Source organism: Lepisma saccharinum, chromosome 3, assembly GCF_977018435.1.
Source record: "Lepisma saccharinum chromosome 3, izLepSacc3.1, whole genome shotgun sequence".
Taxonomy (NCBI): domain Eukaryota; kingdom Metazoa; phylum Arthropoda; class Insecta; order Zygentoma; family Lepismatidae; genus Lepisma; species Lepisma saccharinum.
In genome coordinates this window covers 74,469,572-74,492,771 of record NC_139231.1, presented here as the reverse complement: position 1 = coordinate 74,492,771, position 23,200 = coordinate 74,469,572, and positions in this window count along the sequence as shown.

The window sequence follows — 23,200 nt, the reverse complement described above, 5'->3', positions numbered from 1 at the left end:
TAGGAATCACTAAGCCTCAATAAAAATGGAAACATGCAGTAAAAGCCCTTGGAGAGTTGTGGTGATCACATCATATGAAAAACATGCAAGAACAAGAATATATGGAACCCTACTCATATATTTAGGAAACTTTACCTACCCTAACAGTAAGAAAATACCTAGGAAACTCTAAAATAAGCAAACTTTCCTACGAAGCAAACCAAAAATAGCGTAGTGGAAGTCAATAAACCCTAACAACAACAACAAGATTCAACAACTACATCAAAACAAAAACAACAACAATAATAATAATACTAATAATAATAGTAATAATAAAGTTTGTGGGTACAGTTTTACTTAAAAGTACTTCTTCCTTAGTGATTAGAGAAATTTTTTAAATAAAGAACAAAACTCAAAGTTAAGAATTAATAAATATAAGATACAAAAGGCAATAAATAGAAAAATTAATAAAAGAAGTTGAAAAAATTATCTTTGCAAGTCTAAACTGGAATAAACACTCCTGCCAGAATAGATGAAATTGTGATATTAGAGTAAAAATGGAAATAAACTTTTAAAATAACAAGTTAAAAGTTGAAAAATGTCTTTGTGAGTCCAAAATTTAATAAAAAATGTTGCCTGAATAGAAGAAATTGTGATAATAGAGTAAAAAATAAACCTAAATTTCAGCTAAAGTTGAAGAAACACAGTTTGTGTGTCTAAATTGCCATGCGAACTCTTGCTTGAATCGTTCAAATAGCGTTTTCTGAGTAAAAATACACAAAAAATGCGAAATATTGTCCCTAACAGTAAAAACATCTGGTCAATTTTACGTGAATCCTGATGTATATAAGGCAATAATCAAATGGTCCGTGGTTCGCAACCCCGAAATAAGGGCAAATAGTGGCTGGCATCCACTTTAACTTGTAGATACTGGAACTGAATGTTCTTAGTTCAGCCAAATTCCTTACGGTTTTGGTCAAATAGTCTTTGCAATGTTACGAAAGGCGGCAGAAATACCGCGTAGATTACTTCCACCAAATAAAATTGGAACCTCAAAGAAAATCAATACTCGTGTGTAAAAATTTGGCGACACTTGACTTCCATTCAACTTCGGAAGAAGACCAAGCGAAGGGGGCCGTAACAATGGCGACCCTTTCTTCCTGCCACGCGTATCCATGAACGCGCGCGGTTTGAGGGTGCCGAGAATGCAACCACATAACAGGTTCTTCCATAACAGGTTAATATTAATAACATGGATTCCGCTCGCATACTTCGTTTTCATATAGAATACATCGTTCAATTTCTTCGCCTTTAAAGCGAACATGTGTTATAATATCTTCTACCTCCGATCGAACGCATCGACACCGGTTGAATTCGGGTAAATCCGGATCCTTAATTATACCAAATATAACTCACCATCGACGCCAAAATGGCCGGATGTGTTTTGTACATTAATGGAAAAACCATTAATTCCAAGTTCCCACGTGTGCATAAAGCACCCTGACTCATATCCGGCAGAAACGCATATATAATATATAACAATAGTGTTAGAATAGTCCGAAAATGAACTCCACAATAGTGTCTTTTGTACCTTAATGGAAAAACCATTAATTCCAAACTCCAACGTCTGTATAAATCATCTGTGACTCATATCCGGCAGAAACGCATATATAATATACAACAAAAGGTTAGCTTAGGTCAAAAACGGAATACATAATAGTATCTTTTGTGCACTAATGGAAAACCATTAATTTCAAACTCACACGTGTGCATGAGTCATCGATGACTCATCTCCTCCTCCACCCCCGACACGTGTCGCTAGATTAATTAACAATAGCGTCACCCCTCAAAATGAATAAAAAAGCCATTAATCATAATTAAAAATGACAGATAATCGATGAAAAACGACGTCAAGTATTATCCCACCTACTGACAATGCCTCCCATCGGGCTACTTTCAAATCTGCTCAGGGATCATGTGGCAAATACTGCCCTCTGTCTGCTGAATATCGAACACACTTGGGGCATTATGTCGGTTTCTGTCTCGGGCAATGCTCACATAATGAACACTGTATACCTTTTGGGAATATCGCGACTCAAACCACATGCAATCATAATATGCAAAACTTTTTTTGAGCACTGTACTATAACAATTAAAGAATTACTATCATTAATAAAAAAACAAGAACCAATCATTAAAAGAATGTACACATATTTTATCATTCACTAAACTTCAAAAAATCATATTAATGTCTATATAGTAATAATATTAATCCTATAGCGCAACAGCCCAATATCGGGCCAAGGCTTACCTACCGACTGCTGGCCTCCCTCCCACGCGAGCCACCAAGGGGGCGTGGAGATCTGCAGCCAGACTAGGGGGACGGGTGGTCAGGCGCACCGACCCCCAGCCGTTGTAGGACTTCGCGACCGGATTACGCTCACTCACTCAATTTCCTCAAGATGGTGGGTTGCCACCGGCCCTACACGTAGGCCGAATAAATTCCGACCAGAGCCGGATTCGAACCTACGCCGTCCCGCAGCGAACGATCTCAAGACGAGTAAACGCCTTAACCCGCTCGGCTACGGAGGAGGATATATAGTAACTACAATAATTACAAAATTTACCAACCACTTGTACGTACACTGTCACTGCCATGCGCAAGAGGGTGGGGGCGTTCACAGCTCCACCAATTGAATTTTTCCTCCTATGCGAGTTACTTTATGACATTATGAACAAAAATAATACATAAACATTGAGAACACCCTAGGGAACAGTGTGATTTATTTTCAACTTTTACTAAAAATGCTTGCATTATAAAAATAGAAAAACAAGAAGTGATGGGTCTAGGCACACACCTACAGGGAGAACGATTGGGGCATTCACCCCTCCCAATTGCCAGGTTTTTGTATATTATTATTCCTAATATTTTTTGAAGACCAAAATATTCTGTTTCATCACAAAGTTTAAACCTACTATATGCTCATGACAGACTAATCGAAACTGGATCCACAGTTTAAATTTGGATCCAAACCACTGTGGAATGTGCCTTGAAAGGTGACCCCTTGAGAAAATAGGTTTTTGTTTTCATTAGTTATTCACATTACTTATCATGTCTGATCATTCAGTTCACAATGGCAATGGGAAGAATTATAAAAGGGTCCTAGGTTCGATACCTGGTGGAGGAACATTTTGATTTGGAATCTACAGTAGTTTCAACTTCAACTCCAGTCCCTAAAGCATATTTGTGCATAAAGTGTACTTAAAGCAAACAGCAATTTCAATAATAATCTTTCCCCGCCCTGGACTCTTATTTTTGCAAAACAATATGCTAAACACTAGACCATGGAAGTCTGCTTGGTTCCTGTCCACAGTAGTCTTCTTCAATACAAATATACAACACTTATTATTTAAATACATTACATTATAGAAAACAAGGAGAATGCGAGCGAAGCGAACAAGAAAATTTTTAGATCCATTTTTTGAATTGAAAACAATATTTATTTAATAGGGCGCAAATAATTTCACTGGACGCCATGGCATTCTCTCTTTTACAACTTTTTTTTAGATCATTCGGCGCTGTTGAAGATTGTAAATAGTAGTGCCTTCCGCTCCTCATTTGTTTTTATTTTACTCCCGCTGGGAGCTTCTGGCAAGAACGCTGAATGCTGAGAGCGTGTGATTCGAACAACGGCATGGTGCATGTCGGCTCGCTGCAGCGGGAGAACATTTCAGCTAGCCTATCGGATGTGGGCCTTTTTGTATTATTTCAGTGTGCAAACGCATTTAATTATTATATAGTACCAAGTGAATTAAAGGACTTATATCATATACGAATTTGTTGCTATATCCGTTGATCCAGCCCTATGGTAAGATAAACAATATGGCGTCATACTCAGAGATGCTAGTTTTCTTTCATGTTGATACGTGGAAGGTATCTTCAAACATTTTTGGTCCTCCGCATTCCGGATATAGTGACAGTTTGTTTCGTGCAGGTCAGTGATAATCAGTTGTGACAGTGCTAATTGTGACAGTTTTACAGAACAAACAGTGTTTTTGGTTTGCACGCATACATGTTTTCCGCGCTTTCGTAACGAACATTGTTTGAACGCATTTTGCAGTGACCTTGAACTCGGTTGCGATTACAGTAGCATTAATCGTCACGGTACGGTGGAATCAGCTGTTTCAGGAACTCTTGTTTCGTCGTAGGATGATGCATTCTCTGTTTCTTCACGACCGTCGTGGGAGGAGGGATTGACTTTCTACGCGAGCATCAAAGAAGCCAATCGGTGAGTAAGTCTGGTTCATTTTACATTTCCTTCCTTGTATTTTCCTTACCTTGCAACCATGGCCGACATTCAGCGTCTTATCAAAGAGAGAAATGCATGCAAGCGCAAACTCAAACGTATAGCTTCGTATGTTGATACTTACGATGAAGCATCAAGCAACATTCTAACAATCAAGACTCGCTTGGAGCATTTAAACGAGGTTTGGCTAAAATTAGAGGAAGTTCAAGACAGCATTGAACTACAATCAGTCGAAGGTGAACATGACGCGGCAAGAGAAGAAATTGAACGTATGTACTTTGATTTGAAAACAAGAATGCAAACTTTGATTGACAAGCATGTCACAAAGCCAGTTTCCCCTGAAACTAAACAATCTGTATCACGAGGAAGTACGCAGGTGAAACTTCCGGCAATTGCATTACCACATTTTAGCGGTAATTACACGCAGTGGGTGTCTTTCAAGGACACGTTCGTGTCGCTGATACACAACAATGTAGATATTTCAAATGTTCAGAAGTTTCAGTATTTGCGCGTATCGTTGAAAGGCGAGGCCTTACATCTAATTCAAAATTTGCCAATGACAGAAGCAAATTACGCTATTGCTTGGGAGCAACTCAATGAGCGATACGACAATAAAAGGTTGATAGCGGTGTCACATGTAAATGATATTTTACATATCAATCCAGTTGTAAAGGAGAATTGTCAGGAACTTCGTGCATTTACAAACACTGCAGTTAGCTCTATTTCAGCGCTCAAAATGATAGCTGAAGACACGTCGTTAACTGATATAATTTTAGTTCAGCATTTTGTTTCAAATCTCGATCCTGCAACGAGAAGAGCATTTGAACTAGAAAGTAATGATACTGAATTTAGCACATTAGATCAGCTCTTTAGTTTTCTAGAGCACAGATGCCAGGCTCTTGAAAAGATTAATCCAGTTACGAGTGAAGGTAACAAGATAGCAACAAAATCATCTACAAATATGCACAAACAGTACAGTGCTAAATGTCAACAATCTTCGAAGTCATATGTTACAACAGATTCTTCATTGTGCATGTTTTGTAAAGCAAACAAACATCGCTTATTTTCGTGTGAAGCCTTTAAGAAAGCTTCTATTTCACAAAAGTATAAATTTTTACGTGAGAATCGCGTATGCTTTAACTGTCTTAGCAGCAACAATCACGTTTCGGCACAGTGTAAATATGGAGTGTGCAAGCGATGTAAACAGAAGCATAGTACTTTACTTCATGTAGATGAAGGTACATCCAATGTAAACCGGCAACGAGAAATATCTGGGGGTCACGTGAACACATCGATGTTAAACAATACAAGCGATTCTTCACAGCATTCAGATCAAGCACCTCAGGTTTCTTATTGTTCAATTAAGCAGAAAAGTACTTCACAGGTGTTACTTGCTACGGCAATTGTTCAAGTACAAGATATAGCGGGCAATTGGGTCAATTGTCGTGCTCTCTTGGACGCGGCGAGTCAGAATAATTTCATTGTTGAAGACGTTGTTCAAAGTAATCGTCTTAGAAAGGTAAAGCATCGAGTTCCCATTCAGGGAATCAACAATTCGTCAGCTGAATCGAGTCATTCAGTAGAGATCCGTCTGAGATCTAAAAATAGCAATTTTACGACAAGTATTTCGTGCTCAGTGTTGCCAACCATTACAGGACTAATGCCTTCAGAAAAGTTTGATGCATCTGAATTGAACATTCCAACAGATATTCGTTTAGCAGACCCAAACTTTTGTTCGCCGGGCAAAATACAGATTCTGCTTGGTGCAGAGGTTTTCTTTACCGTTATGAAGCCTGAAAAGAGAACAAAACCAGGAAATTTCCCCATTCTTCAAGACACAGAGTTTGGATGGATTATTGCAGGGAAGATTCCAGCAACATCTTCTAGCAACAGTATTACTAGGTCATTTTTCACGAGAAAGGAAGATTCTCTCAGCTCGCAGCTCCAACAGTTCTGGATCATAGATGAGATCCACACGAAACTGCAATCACCAGAAGAAATTGCTTGCGAGCAACATTTTCAGCGAAATGTGACACGAGATGAAAGTGGCCGTTATACGGTCAGGCTGCCATTATGTAAGGATCGTTCAGTGTTAGGTGACTCCTCGCACTCTGCATTAACTCGATTTCACCAATTAGAAACGAGGCTTCAACGTCAACCACAATTAAAGGCTGATTATACAGAATTTATGCAAGAATATTACCAGTTGGGACACATGGAACCCATAGGGAATTTAAATGATGTACAAACAAATGACTGCACAAAATTTTTCATTCCGCATCATTGTGTTTTCAAGGATTCCAGTACAACGAAAATACGTGTTGTTTTTGATGGGAGTTCGCCATCAACAAGCGGTGAATCAATAAATAGCATACAAATGGCTGGACCTACCATACAGGAGGATTTATTTTCAATTGTTCTAAGATTTCGAACTCACAAGGTGGCATTGGTTTCTGATGTAACAAAGATGTATAGAATGATAAACATACATCCAGATGATAGGCCACTGCAATGCATTCTGTGGAGAAACTCTCCTCAGGAACTCATAACAGCATTTCAATTGAATACGGTCTCGTATGGGCTTACATCAAGTGCCTTTTTAGCAACCAGATGTCTGAAGCAGTTAGCCGAAGATGAAGCAGTTAACTTCCCACACGCATGTCAAGTGTTGCAGCGTGATTTCTATGTTGATGATTACGTTGGAGGAAGCAGTAGCGTGCAAGGTGCGTTACAACTTTATCAAGATCTTTCAGAACTTCTGAAAAGAGGAGGATTCATCTTACGAAAGTGGTGCTCCAACAGTACTGAAGTACTCAACGCTATTCCAGAATCACTGAGAGAGACTCAAAATCTAATTCATTTTCGTACCGAAGGTGTTAAAACTCTAGGAATTTCATGGAATCCCTCGGCAGACACTTTCATGTTTAACATTGGAGCCAAGTCTGTCAACATGATGTCACACAAATCAACCAAACGTCAAGTAGCCAGTGTTATTGCCCAGATATTTGATCCAATTGGACTACTTTCACCAGTAACTGTAATGTATAAGTATTTTTTACAACAGTTGTTGCTTCACAACATAAACTGGGATGATCCACTTCCAGAAAGCCTGCAAGTTGAATGGGTTCATCTTCATTCTCAGCTACCAGTCATCAGTGAAATGCAAATACCACGTTTCATCCTAACACCTGGTTGTGTCAAGAATATACAAATCCATGGCTTTTCCGATGCATCGGAGAAAAATTATGGCAGTTGCTTGTATGTTCGTTCAGCAAACGAAGAAGGTTACGCCGAAGTTCACTTACTGTGCTCAAAATCACGGGTCGCCCCGATCAAGAAAACCACTCTTCCTAGATTGGAACTGTGCGCTTCAGTCTTATTGGCCAAATTACTCAACAAGACTCTCCCACTTTTGAGACTTAATATTGACAATGTTTATTTGTGGACAGATTCACAAATAGTTCTGGCATGGCTCAGATCGCCAGCAAGCAGATGGAAGCCTTTTGTATCCAACAGAGTAGCGCAAATTCAAGAATTTACTCAAACTTATCAATGGAGACATGTTTCGTCCAAGGATAATCCAGCGGATTTAATCTCCCGTGGAGTTAAACCTCAAGATATTCATCATCATTCGCTATGGTTTCATGGTCCAGCTTGGTTGCAAGAAGATGAAACGTGCTGGCCATCATCATCATCTGACACAAGTCTTAACAACAAACATGTTCCTGAACAACGAAAGCTTCCTGTAACCACACTGGTGTCTCATCTGCAATCAGAGGCAATAATAAACGATTTTTCTACATTTTTCAAATTGTTAAGGATTGTAGCGCTCTGTAAAAGATTCATTCGCAATTGTAAAAATGCAAGTAACAAACAATGCGATCCACTTACTTCAATTGACATTGAAGATGCCACTCAAACGTGCGTCGTTATGACACAAATTTCGTTCTTTCATCGAGAGATAAATGATCTCACTGCCAAAGGACAAGTATCCAACAAAAGTATCCTTAAAGACTTACACCCCTTTCTGGATAATCAGGGAATTCTTCGTGTCGGAGGTAGGCTAGAAAATAGCAACTTGGAATTCAGCAGCAAGCATCAAATCATTTTGCATCCAAAAAGTCACTTCGCCCGTCTACTAATTGCATCAGAGCATGAACGATTGATGCACGCAGCACCCCAATTGTTAATCTCATCCATTCGAGAAAGGTACTGGATACCTAGAATACGACAAGTTATTAAGCAAATCATTCATCAGTGTTTAACTTGTTATCGTTTGAAGTCATCCGCAGCACATCAGCTAATGGGACAGCTCCCATCCATCAGAGTTACACCTAGCAAGGCATTTAATCATGTGGGCATAGACTATGCCGGACCATACGTCATCAAAGTAGGGTCAATCAGGAGTAAAATCACAAAGAAATGCTACATAGCTCTTTTTACGTGCCTAGCCACGAGAGCAATACATCTTGAACTAGTAACAGACCTTACTTCTGAAGCTTTCATAGCAGCATTGCGACGCTTTACAGCAAGGCGAGGCAAGTGTTCCACCATTATCAGCGATAATGCCACAACATTTCAAGGAGCGAAGAATGAACTTCAGAAACTTCAATTGCTATTTCAATCGCAAGGATTCAGTGAAGACATTCAAAGGTATGCAGCACAAGAAAACTTTCAGTGGAAAAATTCACCCCCACGTAGCCCAACATTCGGTGGTGTCTGGGAAAGCGCCATAAAATCTATGAAGTACCATCTTCGCAGAGTCGCCAAGAATGCTGTACTGACATACGAAGAGCTGTCAACTCTTTTGTGCCAAATCGAAGCTTGCTTAAACTCTCGACCTCTTACATCCTTACCTGACTCTCATGAAGAATTTAATTACCTCACTCCAGGCCACTTTCTTATTGGTGGTCCACTAACTTCCTTTCCTCAACCAGACTTAACTGATCTCAAGGAAAATAGACTTTCCAGGTGGCAACGAGTTCAACAGTTTCAACAAAGGATTTGGAGAAACTGGTCCCGAGATTATCTTCATGGTATGCAACAGCGTCAGAAGTGGACAACCACGCAGCCCAACCTGCAACCAGGACTACTTGTGATTCTGAAAGAAGACAACCTACCCCCATTATCCTGGAAAATGGGCATTATAGAAGAAGTGTTTCCAGGGAAAGACAATTTAGTTCGTGTAGCCGTGGTTCGTACCAAGGATGGAGTGTACCGCAGGGCTCTAAGTAAGATTGTGCCTCTTCCAGATGGGAAGATAAATTAAACTTCCATGATTTAGTTTGGATGCTGTGCATTCCAACGGGGGGGAGAATGTTGAAGATTGTAAATAGTAGTGCCTTCCGCTCCTCATTTGTTTTTATTTTACTCCCGCTGGAGCTTCTGGCAAGAACGCTGAATGCTGAGAGCGTGTGATTCGAACAACGGCATGGTGCATGTCGGCTCGCTGCAGCGGGAGAACATTTCAGCTAGCCTATCGGATGTGGGCCTTTTTGTATTATTTCAGTGTGCAAACGCATTTAATTATTATATAGTACCAAGTGAATTAAAGGACTTATATCATATACGAATTTGTTGCTATATCCGTTGATCCAGCCCTATGGTAAGATAAACAATATGGCGTCATACTCAGAGATGCTAGTTTTCTTTCATGTTGATACGTGGAAGGTATCTTCAAACAGGCGCCCATGGCCGACTCCCGCCGCCCCTAGCTAAAGCTCTGAACTTGACAAAAACTAGAAAAGCAGATAATGCGAGCGAAGCAAGCAAGAAAATTTTACAAAATGTATTTTTATTTGCATAAAATTTGAAATTGAAGGGGTAATTGCTCCTCTGTGCCCCCCCCCTTGCAGGTGCCCTTGGCCGTCAATGTTTGTCCCCCCTTGCTATCCTAGAATTGACATTCGTCGAAGGTTGAGAGGAGCAATGACCCCCGACCCCCTGTGGTTGCGTCACTGTATAATGCAAACATATTTAAGCAATATATGTTTACTTTAGATACTTTAGGCTCACAGCCATTGTTAGTCAACCTTATTCTGCACAGTTTGTCTGCTCCACTAACCTTGTATTAATGGGAATAGCACCCCCCCCCCTCCATCCATACCGATTCTAAAGGCATAAGAGGTGGTGTTTCATTTCAACCCTATCGCCGCGATCACCCACAGGTAGGTAGAAAAACTATACATAATAACCAAAACTAGTCAAGTCAATCAAACGATACGACCCCCCCCCCCATTTTTGTGTGAAGATATATAGAATTGATATAAAAATTTGTCCCCCCAAAAAATTACCGCGTCATGAAACCCCCCTGTGGGCACTCCTGGGGGGATCCACATTGGTGTGTTCCAAGCGGACATCTGCCATATTGAATTCAACTCAATTTTTATAAATGTAAAGGAGGTGATGTGATATATATACATATATGACATGGAAAATGATTCTACATTTGTTACAATTATGCAGTCGTAATTTTTTCCTGATTAAAGATACTTCATTTCTTGTGAAATTCTAGCCTGATTTGATTCTAGTCTGACTGCCAAGCGTAAAACCCGAGGTGGGTGATCTAAGGTCGGAATTTTTCAGACTTTGTCTCCACATAAAGCGGCTCTAAGGCCCACCCAGCATCAAATCAAATGGTACCGAGGGAGGGGGGGAGTAAAGGCGGCCGCAGCGTGATGCTGATCATATCACCTCCAAGAAGTTTGACATCGAAAATATGTGAGACCCTACCCCCACACGCCCTAAATGTGCCTTCATGGCACGGTGCAATGCACAGGGAACTTTAACTTTACTTTTACCTGTATACGTAGAGTCGAGCGCAGATATTTCTGCCGTGCGATGCGCGAAACAACTAAAGAAGCAGTGTTGCTAATGGAGCAGATAGAAAAATCGCTGCAGTGCGCCGATGCACAGCTGTTACGTACAACAATAAAATTAGAGAATTCAGGTCTATCTAACGTTGAGTTTTAAACGTCATGCATTATACCAGGACTAGGATTAATATGTACTAACAAGTGGCTTTGTATGTAGCTACATACATATGGACTAAAAATTCGCAAAATATGAACTAACACATAAGTAAAATTACCAAAAATGCTGCAAAGAAGACTTCTTCATACGATTCCTTATTTGAGTGATTTCAAACAAAATAAAAAATATATATATATTATTTTTCATTGAACTTTTCACTCCCAAAACCCGTTTACACTGGTATGGAACTGCAACGGCAGATAATAACATGACAACGTGTTAAACCGCTACAATTGCACCATAACACTCCTCCTCAAGCAGTATTATTATTTCCTCTCTGAGATCGGCGACAGTCGGTTGCCTTTGTTGTACATTTACAAAGGATGCCGGCTTCCACAACAATAACAAGTACATATACTGCCACTAGAAGATAAGCTGCGCGGCTTTTTCTTTTGTTATGAACCAGGGCCGGCGCTAGTCATTTTGCCTCCCTGGCAGGTGGCGGCAGATGCCGCTCTATTTCGCCCCCCCCCCCTCCCGGTCATTACGCAGCAACGGAAAATTGAAAATCAATATATTCCTAACTAAAACATCAAAATATAAAATAAATAATGAGACTTCTTATGCTATTTCAATACTATTCAGCGCAAAAGAATATCTCGCTCGATCACAGTTTTCAATAGGCTTATTTTTTTCTTCTCTTCAAATTTTGCCGCTCTGGGCGATGGCACGGTTCGCCCTCCCCTTCCGCCGGCCCTGCTATGAACTTGGTCACCCATCAAAGTAAGGCAATTTTAACACAGAAAACAATATGTATCGCAATAAGCAGCAAAAATGACAGCCTCCTCTATGCTATTTCTACAAGAACACGTGCCGGAGCCAGAGTTGAATTGATGTTGGAGCCACATAATTTATTTATTTTGAATAATTCCAAAATTATGAAATATGAACAATTTTTGAATTAAACCTGTTGAAATATGTAAAATTAAGTATATTTTCCTTAAATATGTAAAAGTAAGTATTTATTAAAGTTATTGGGATGCTAACACCTTCACTGGCTTCCTCCTTCATGAACTCGTGCACGTTGCTTAGAATTTCCCGAGCTTGGCTATGCAAGGTTATTGATTTCAACTTCGACAGAACTGGAGGCATTATGGAATTTAACGTTCATTATCAAACACACACTTTTACATACACACACGCAATACACGCACACAACGTCAAACCGGTCAAATACTTAGTATAAAATAAAAATATGGTGCTTCCAATCCAACAAAACTCACCGCCACTTTACCTGCCTTTCCCCTTCCGTGACAGAAATAGTGCTTCATTATTACAGTTGGCAACACTAGTTACTAGCTAGCCAATGAACATGCACTGCATAAAAGAAGCAACCACTACGCCGTGCTATATTGCCACATTACCGTCCCTGCCGAACGGTGTGAACCGCGAGCTGGAGCGCTATTCAATTGTTTTCAATTATGTTTGCGCGAGTGTGTCCAGGAATGGAATGACAATATGGCAACAATAGCGAAGGTTTTCGAGCAGGGTAGAACACGTGATGCTAAGAGAGAGGGAGACGAAACGAAAATTCGTTTCTACGCAACGGCAAATTTATGTGTGATGCACTCTATATTGTATTCGTTTCTGTAGCCCCTAGTATCTACGTTCATTTTTTACATACGCAAATACGAACGCTTTCCTATGTCAATGGCTGAGGCCCCCCGTAAAGGCTTACTTGTCTCCGGGGCCCGCCGCACTGCGGGGGTTTGCGGCTCGTCGATCCGGCACTGTGTGTGCGTGTGTGTGTGTGTGTGTGTGTGTGTGTGTGTGTGTGTGTGTTTGTGAAAGAGAGAGAGAGAGAGCCTTTTGTGTTAAACTTAGTTTCTTTTCTGTTTTGGTTGTCTGGAAAAGAGTATAATAGAAATGTGATGATTGAAGAATCTCACCATATCTTGTTCCAATCTTTTGTTTGTTGGGATATAATGTTATCTTTACTTTCAAAACGTTTAGTGTTTTACTTTGGGAGGGGCACGTGCCCCCGTGCAGCAAAATCCGCCAATGTCAATACTTAGCCTATGCATACCGCTTTACCTTGCTCTTCCCTACTTTCAAAGGGAGTGTTTACCGCTGAGTGTGCCATCATCACCTAGTGTTGCCCACGAGACGAGACTTTGGCCTGTCTCGTCTCGTGGAGCCTCGTGGAAATGCTGTCTCGTCTCGAAAATATTCGTTTGTCTTATGACACATGGTCAATCTCGTCTCGTCACGAATTTTTAAAAGCCTGTCCCGTCTCGTCCCGTGGGCAACACTAATCACCTATTTAACCTACATTGCACTACGACGCCAGAGGTCCTGGGTTCGAATCCCAGCCTGGGCATGGATGTTTGTGAGTTTCCATTCATCAATTTCATCATTTTAGGTAGTGTCTGCTGCCACGTTCTTTTTCTGCTGTAACCCAAAAGAGACATGCGCGTGGCATTAGACTCGGTCTTTGTTTTATCGTGATTTCATCATACTATGTATGCAATTACGTCTGTAGCACATACTGTGAAGTTTTAGCGATTACTTACACAAAAATGTTTTAAGATTAGGTCTCTTAGCAATCTTCTAATAATAAATCTAAATGTTCTCGTAGTTAGGTTAGGTTCTGCTAGCATTAAAATAATATCGCTAAATGCTTTCTAAAAAAAAGTTCTAAATTACCTGTACATTCATTCCCACAAATCATAAACTTGCATTTTTCTCGTCTTCATCTGTTCTTAAGATTTGTAACATCCTTTTAGCAGACGAACTACGTGGCAGGAGCAAATTTGACGCTCATTCATTTTGCTGACACGCATGTGGCAATCATTTTATCACTCATCCCCATCTTTGCAAATTAGCAAAAAGTGGAACAAAAAGCGAAATAAAATAAAGTAAATCAACCATCACCTATTTCATAAATTCATCACTGTCAACTCAATCGTCACGACTAGCGCACTTGGTAGAAAAGCAACGTAAAATAAATTAACCTAAATAAAAAGAAAAATGTATTTAATCACATTTAATATTTGAAAACGCACTGTACAAAAATTCACACTTTCGGATAGAAGATTTTTGTTTTTTTTGCTAGAGCTAGTAGGCTATAGAGAAGATCCAGAAAACGGGAAAAAATCGTCGCACCCCCCACCCCTCCTTGAGCTCCATCAATGGTTAGAAGTGTTCGCCAGAACTCACCGAGTTGGGAATAGGAATGGCGTTTTCCGTTGTAAATTGTAGTATAATTAATAACAAACAATATTGAACTTGGCTGTACTGGCACGGAGTATAGTGGTAGTGGTATGGAAGCAGAAGGTACAAGAATGTTTCAAAAGGATGTATCGAGTCTGTTACTAAAATAAACATACGAGAAGAAAATGTGTAAATAACTATTAGATACAGTATCAGTACAGTGCTAGTAAAGTACGGTTGGCAATTTAGGTCATTGTGCAGAACACGTTGCAACGTTTACAATTGTATATGCCACAACAAAGTCACACCCGTACCACAAGAAGGGAAAACCTCATATTGTGCTGTCTTGCCACTACACTTTACCAACTTCACTAACAAAGTAATCAGCAAAAACGTCTTTGATTTGTAATGCTGAAATAGTTCGACTCCTGTCATCCAGATTGGTACATGGTTCAAAACCTTCAATAATCAGAGTATCTTCTATTTGGTAGCCATCTCTCACACGTACAAAATTGTGTAAAATGCAACATGCCTTTGTGATATCGACAGCAAATTGCACACTAAAGTTCAGGGCGCGATGGAAAACCCGCCATTTGCTGGACAGTATTCCAAAAGCGCATTCCACACACCTTCGTGCCCGCGACAACCGGTAGTTAAAAATCCTTTTTTTGTGAGATAGCATTTTCCCTCCATACGACTGCTGTATATTTTCTGACAGTCCAAACGACTCGTCACCAACAAAATCGTAAGGCTGTTACAATGCCATCATTGTATGGTAATGGTGCTGGAGTTTAGTGTTCTCTCATTAATTTTTCCCCACAAAGCTGAATGTCTGAAAATTGCACTGTCAGACTCTTTTCCACATGACCCAATGTCAACAAAAGCGATCTTGCATTCTGAATCTGCAACAGAAAGGAGAACAATTGAAAATAAGTATTTGTAGTTGTAGTACAACGAACCTCTCATCTTTGGTTTAATCACATGTACGTGCTTCCCGTCTATTGCTCCTATGAAGTGTGGAAAATTAGTATCATTTTCGAAGCCGTTTGCAATATTCTTCTGTTGGTTGAGGAAAGCACTGGCTCTGTAGTGTCCCATATTGCACGACAAACTGTTCTGACCACCTCACTGGCCGTATATTTGCCAATTCTATAGGCATAGTGCAGCTCAATAAGGGAGCAACCAGTAGCCAAATACCTGAAACGAAAGAAGTAGCAAAATGTGTGCACAAAAAGGTGTTAAATTGAAGTTTCTAATTTTCTCCCGTTTTTCCTTCAGGTCTGAAAGTTTAAAAAAATGGCGTAACATCCGAGAATATTACCGGAAGTACACGAAACAAGTGCAACGGTCTGGCTCTGGAGCAATAAGAAGATTCAAATATACATACTCTGACCAACTGAACTTCTTGTCGCCTGTCCTGGAATTGAGAATCGCATCAGCATCTAGCTTACAGAAAGGCGTACCCCAGGAAATGGAAATGGAGTCATCCGAAGAATTCCCAGTAGAAACCAATGCTGGCGGTGTTGAGAAACAGCCTCATTCATCCAGGGACCGCTGGAAGGTCTTCGACAAATTCGAAAAATGTACCAAATACACCTATATTAAGATCTAAGAAAATTGACCTTGAAGCAAAGCTTATAAACTTTTTAGACAATCCCCCAGTGCCCCATCCTCAAGTTGAAGATGAAGATAGGTAGGTCATTTTTGGAATCCTTGCTGCCTACTATCAGAAACTTTGACACGGACCAAAAACTAGAGTTCCGCGCAGAGGTTCTACATACACTGCCAGTGGCGCAGGAACGTTTTTTATTTGGGGGGGTACAAAATTCAGCCTCCCGTATATATATATATATATATATATATTATATATATATATATATATATATATATATATATATATATATACAGTGGCGGCTGGCAGCTAGTATGATGGGTAGTGCCAACGTGATCAAGAAATCGAAAAATTTTCGCTAGCATATGTCATAGAAATCTAATGAAAGAGATAATTTTAATGGAACTTTGTTTACTAAAATTGCAGACAAAAGTTCAGTTCCTAAGATTGGTTTATTTTACTTCGCATTTGTACTACTTTTGGCTAATCGCGAAGATAAGGATGAGTGAACACTCACATAGAACACCCATGCCCAGGCCGAGATTCGAACCCGCAATCCCTGGCGTCGAAGCATGCTGTGCGGAGGTCAACCAGAGTTTCTAAGCAATAAATGCGACTATTAAAATTTCGACGCCTGTCACCTTTACCATTTTTTTTGATATTTTTAAATAGAATTGATGTTTAAATCTAGCGTGGGACAGCCAAGTTGTTTAACTTTTAATTTAATATCGTATAGTTCCTTGGAAAACGGTGTATGTAATAATGCTCTAATCTGACTCATCTTTACTAACTATCCTTCCTTTCACACACCATCGGACACTTTCACTTCACTAAAAAGAAAAACACTGGACAATTAGAGACACCGAGTCGATCGGTATTCTCGCCTTGCTTTGTTTATAATTTGCAACCCCAGCACGGCAGACGGTACATCAACGATCGGTGTTACTAACAACTGAAATATGATTATCTGCTAAATGAACTGTAGATCTACAATTTTTAGAATTCAATGCAAGAAATTGAATTATATCTCCAAGTGAGTTAAATTCTTATACTGATAGATTTTCCGTGTGATTTTTTACGAATATTAAAGTAAAAAATCCCCTGGTGATGCGAATTCCCTTTGATATTTAGGCAATTCTTTTGTACTTACAGTAAATGTCTTCAATGTTGTCAACGTCAGTTGCAACACATGAGTGCCTGTGTGCGTGAGAGCAAGGGATATATCTTTTCTTAAGGAAGAAATCGATAACAAAAAAGTCTGGATGGCTCTTTAGACGCATCTATCTAAATGGTTATATAAATTTGGGGAAGATATTACGTTTGCTCTTGACAAGTATGCAGGAAAGTATCTTTCTCGCGAATTACTTCTCCAACGAGTATTACAAATCGGTCAGGATTAGTCACTTCTCTGTGAAGTTTGCAACTATGTCAACACAATGCGAAAGCTCTCGCGTCGTGCCACGACGCGACCTGGCTCGGTTGATTGTCTTATAGCTAGCTGCCACTGGGCTACCACCCCACCTCCTCGCTCGTTGACTGCGGAGACTTTTTCATGCCTCCGCGCATGCCTCTGCTGGCCCAGAGCAAGTGAGAGAACAGCTGGGGATACGGCGAAGGAATTGAGGCGGCCGTAAGCTGGAACGCTTACGAGATTCGAATCTCCTCGTTCGTAAATGTATTAATTTAACTATATTTTGGCAAAGCAAGTGCTATTTCTTTTTCTGAGGGTAGAGCCATGGCACGGCGGCTCTCCCCTTAGAGCCGCCGCTGGCTGTATATATATATATATATACACACACACACACACCTACTACTACTATACCTAGCAGGCACGTACGTAGAAATTTGAAATACATTTGGGGAGAGGTTCCAACAAAGTGTCGCAATAATAATAATAATAATAATATTTAATTAAATTAAAATATTAATTGAATATGTAAATTAATTAATGTTGCATTTTTATTATTACATGAATAGGTAAAAGATAGTAAAAGAATAGATATACAGAACAGCACGTACTCATTATCTGGCGTTCGTGTAGTTAAGATCGCCAAGATTTGCATAAAAACAACTGCCCTGGCAAGGATTTAATGTCAAATAGAAAAATAATTGAATATTTATTGAATAACAAAAAAGGAGTTAGATCCAATCAACAAAAAGTGAAGTTGCTGATCAATATTTTATGGATATTATCATTAGTACTGTGCATAAATATTTGGAACCCTTCAAAGCCGTATGAGCCAATTTCCTTACCTTCCAATAAGTTCAGCGGAAATAATCATCAATTATATATCTAATGCTACACAATTATATTTTGATTATTTACGTTTACTACTTGGTAAGTCTTTCTGGTAAGACCCCTTGGACCCCTACCCCAAATAGATTTTAAAACCTGATAACAATTCTGAAACATATAAAGCTCTGGACCTAGTTCTGGGCATATTTGGATTTAACAGAACGGAAAATCAGGAGTTTGGAATGTGAAAATTGTGAACAAAGATACATCTATTCATTTTAATGCAGGTTGAGATTAATGGGGATGATAAGGATTTTGAGTCACCCAGGAATAATCATCTCCCACGTACTGGATATAGAAACCACATTATTGAATATATCATACTTATAGAGTTCCACTTCAGTTCAGTTCATTCTAATATTAAAGTCCCATAGCTACTCATAAAAATATCTTTAAACAATTTATGGCAGATGTGTACCACATCCAATGCCCTTTAGAAACCATGTATTTCGTATTTACTCAGACATCTATAGGGCGTTGTATTAAAAAAGAAAAATAAACTGAGTTGAGATGGTTCCCGATCAACTCGTAAGAAGTCTAACTTTGAAATATTTGTGAAAAATTTGCCAAAGCATTTATTTGTTATACTATATTTAGCTGTACCTAATGACACTCTTCAAGCACTGAAAGTACTATCATTACATATACAAAACCTAAATCCTTCAGATCTGAGAAAGCAAGGAAAGCCATACGCTCAAAAGTTGTTTTTTTTTTTTTTCAATCAATCAATCTTTGGTGGACAATATGAAGAGGCGGCCAAGGTACCCATGTTATTCGACGCTGGGTGGGCGCCGGGGCCGCTTCCATCGTTAGAAAAGTTCCCGGATTTGAACCGGCTGGGGATCGAACGCGGGACCTTTAGTATGGTAGTCAGACGCGTTACCGACTGAGCCACCGCGGCCACCTAGGTAAACTTTAATGTAAACAAAAGCATGCAGGCCACAGTTAAAGATCTTTGAATCTACGAAGAAAATCTAAAACACATTCCCGCCTCGCCGGCCTCCGTGGTGGAAGGGTTAGCATAACGCGCTATGACGCCAGGGGTCGGGTTCGAATCCCAGCCTGGGCATGGATGTTATTTGTTAGTGTCCACCAATTCCATCATATCATCACTCATCCTCATCTTCGCGATTAGCTAAAAGTGGCAGAAATTCGAAGTAAAATAAACCAAATATATCAATCAAACATTCCCGTCTCACTCAATGACTTTGTGAATCCAATCCAAAATCTACGAATAGAACCTGCAGTGTCTCATTTATCTCGTGCATTCATCTGACTAATGAAATTTTCTTACAGTTTGACTTTAGGGTTTAACTTAAAATGGCGTTGTGTTTGTGTTGCATTCGATACCAAAATCAGATTCTAAGCTATAATGTCCAATTATATTATTAGTACGCGTATACCTAATACATAGGTAAAAAAAAAACCTCCCGTCTGATATAATCGCAGATTGCATCCTGTTTAAATGTCTAGGAAAAATTCATTTCACCTAGGAATGATATCCCGATGCGATGAGTCAAGAATTATCACAGCCTCATCTAGTCTCATGTGTGGTGAGGTCCTTCTCGTTCTTGTTTGTGTTTATTTTTCTTTCGGTTTCCACTCTGAAGTTATTAAAAACACATTTTTGATCCATTTCATGCTCAGATAGCCTAGGGACTCTTTTATAAAAAATCTCTTAATACAGTATATAGGTTTAAGTATAGTTTTCCGAACACCCTCTTGCAAAGTTATGAAAACTATGGGTGAGGTACAGTAGTAGTACATTGTACCCCCCCCCCCCAAGTTGGTCTGTCGTGTCTCATCTCGTTCGGGTAAGTATTTCGTTTCGGAAAATTCCATTTTAAATATTCAAAAGAAAATGGGATCAGTCATACACTCTTCAGATGAAGATTTGTATCTTATCTTCGAATCGACGGGACAACCTCTTTAGAAAAGTGTACCCCCCTACGAAAAGCAGCATTCGTCTGCAGTGTGATTTTCTGAGAGCAAATCTGATTCCATCGTTCCATACACATTTTAAACAATTTTCATCTCTTTAAAGATGTTTTCAAGAACATAGGTCAATGAACTAACTAGTAATAAGCACAATGTAGTAGAATCAGTTTACAATGGTTTGAATTTCTGGGTAAGGAAGATTAAGTTATAAAAAATATTCACTTTTTTATTGGGCGAATTTAAAATAGGTTCCTCTAACAGTAGCACCTTGCGTCTGCTGTCAAATTACCAAAGGGGGTACAACACGATTTACGGATTTAGGGGGGTACAGTACCCCCTTCAAAAATTTGAGGGGGTACAATGTACCCCTGTACCCCCCGTTCCTGCGCCACTGTACACTGCAGCGCATCAGACAAGCCAAGCTGCAACCAGTTATGGTTTCCAAGCACAATATCAAGCAAACATACAGCCTCCAACAATGCAAATGCATTCTGCTCATCCTACTTATTATCAAACATTTCACCAACGAGATGAAGGTTCATGCTATCAAGCTTTACCACCTCAAAGCGGCCAGACGCAATTTCAACAGCATGGAGGAGGATTTGTCGTTCATCACGCGAGCATGACAGCCACAGAACCCGCAGCTTCAGTATCCAGCCCAACGACTGGACCTCTTGATACCCATGATTGCAATGCTTCAACAACGGGTAGTACGCTTTCTGTGTTCTCAGATGATACACAGCACTACTAATGAACTTTCGAAGTGACTGTAAATTCAATCATTTCTAAAAGTTGTTACTAAATAGTTACAAATAATAATTATTAATAAGATTTTCCTTTCACGCCTCTGTTTGTAAAATTCTATTAGGAGAAAGTAATGATACTAATAAATCTGTGAACGCTAAGAGTTAATGATAATTTTGGGCTATATCTCATTAATTAAAAATAAATTAACTTATCTGAATGTAATGGCAAGCATTTCAATTGCAGGTACAGCCATTCTCATGTTTGTGTAGTTCTTCTGCAGTGTGTCCTTCAGTGCATGATATAGTTCATCGAAACTTGCAGTTGACATCCTGAAGTAGTTAAAAAATTTAAATTCATCTTCCCGAAGCTAACAAAACAACAAATAAAAAGTTCCTTGTGTCAGACGGCAACTAACTATTGGATGTACCCAATACTTTCTATATTTTTCCTGCGTCTCTTTATTACTTGCAGCCCTAAGGGCCGGTTGCACCATCGCCACTCAATCTGCCACTTTACAAAGTGCTGGATAACGACAGGCGGAAGATTTAGGCGGCGGTGGGTTGCACCAAGCATTTTTATCCTCGGCCTTGTAAGGTGGAACTTTCTCCTGCTTGCCGTACGACCTGGCAACAGAAACTGGAGAAAGTTGTGTTTTCGATTGTGTTTTGTTTGTTTATTACGTGCTAATATCTGCTTGTCAATTCCAAATGCATGCTTTTTCAACTGAAATATGTTTAAAAAAACTAAATATTTATTGCAATAAAATGAAACATCTGATAGAAGTAGGTAATGCATGTGTCGTACTGTCATATAATATCAAATGTATGTTATATGATACAATATAACGCGTAATCTTTCGAAGTAGTGGGAAGCTTACAAAATTTTAAATTTATTTTTTACGTACTCCAATTAACATAATGCATAAAAGAATATTCCTCGTCTTATCTTTCAGTAAGACATACGGTCACTTTTTCAAAAATATTAAACACTACTAAACAGTGACCAAAATTTTACTAAGTCGTAACAAATGCAAGTTACATTTATTCAATTTTTAGTGCAAGGCTGACATATCTGAGTTTGTGTAAATATACGGAATGGGAAGAGCAATCTTCTATTCTGCTCTTACTAATTTCTCATTCGTTTATGTTAATAATTTATCAATCCGTAACCCCTTCTTTAGCGAATAGAGTATTATCAACGTTGACCATCTTATAGGTTTCTTCTTTATTTATAATACAGCTTTTGTGAAAGTTGGTTAACGATGCAGATGAAAATTAAATTTTTGTATTCAAAACAAATTCGAATAGCACAAAAAAAATCGTTAATCAACGGTTCCATGTACAAGGTACATTTTGGGAATTACTATCATCTTAGCACAAAAGGAAGAATCAAATAGTAATGTAAAGTACCGAAGTACTGTATGTACTTCGGTACTTTACATTACTATTTGATTCTTCCTTTTGTGCTAAGATGATAGGCATGTTTTATTCTTATTAAGAAAAAAGAAGAAACTCCAGGCTGTATATACTTTCAGATAGGTAGTTTCGTGCAACGTTATATGCTAGTGCAATGCATGAACGTATATATTTCTTTACAAAAAACAGTAATATTCACCAGGAAAATATACCAAACATGGCCTGCCTAACCTATCCACGTATGTATATAATAGCTCAAATAAACAAATTATAATTTGCCAAACCTATTTACATGCTTATTTATGCTATTATATGCCTACGTGGATAGGTTAGGCAGGCCAGGTTTGGTGTTGTTAGCATGTATTTCCCAAGGTACTAATGCTGCCCCTAGCCGCTCGTCTTTTTAGGCCAGTTATTTTGAAAAATCAAATACAAGATCATGTGTATTGCATATGAATGTTAAAAAAAACAACAGAAAAAACTTGAGTGCACGTTTTATGCATCTTCAGGCATGCAGATTCGTGCAAGGTTTATTACAATAGTGCATTTTCTTTGTATCTACGAAACGTAACACCATTCGGAAATTGTTCCTTGTATATACGTATCAACGCCGTAAAGATACTGCTGTACCTGTCTCTATTATTATTATTTTTTGCCAGTTTTAAAGTTAAAGTACAAAATCTCGCACAATGTAATTAAAAATATGTTACTTCGCATAAAA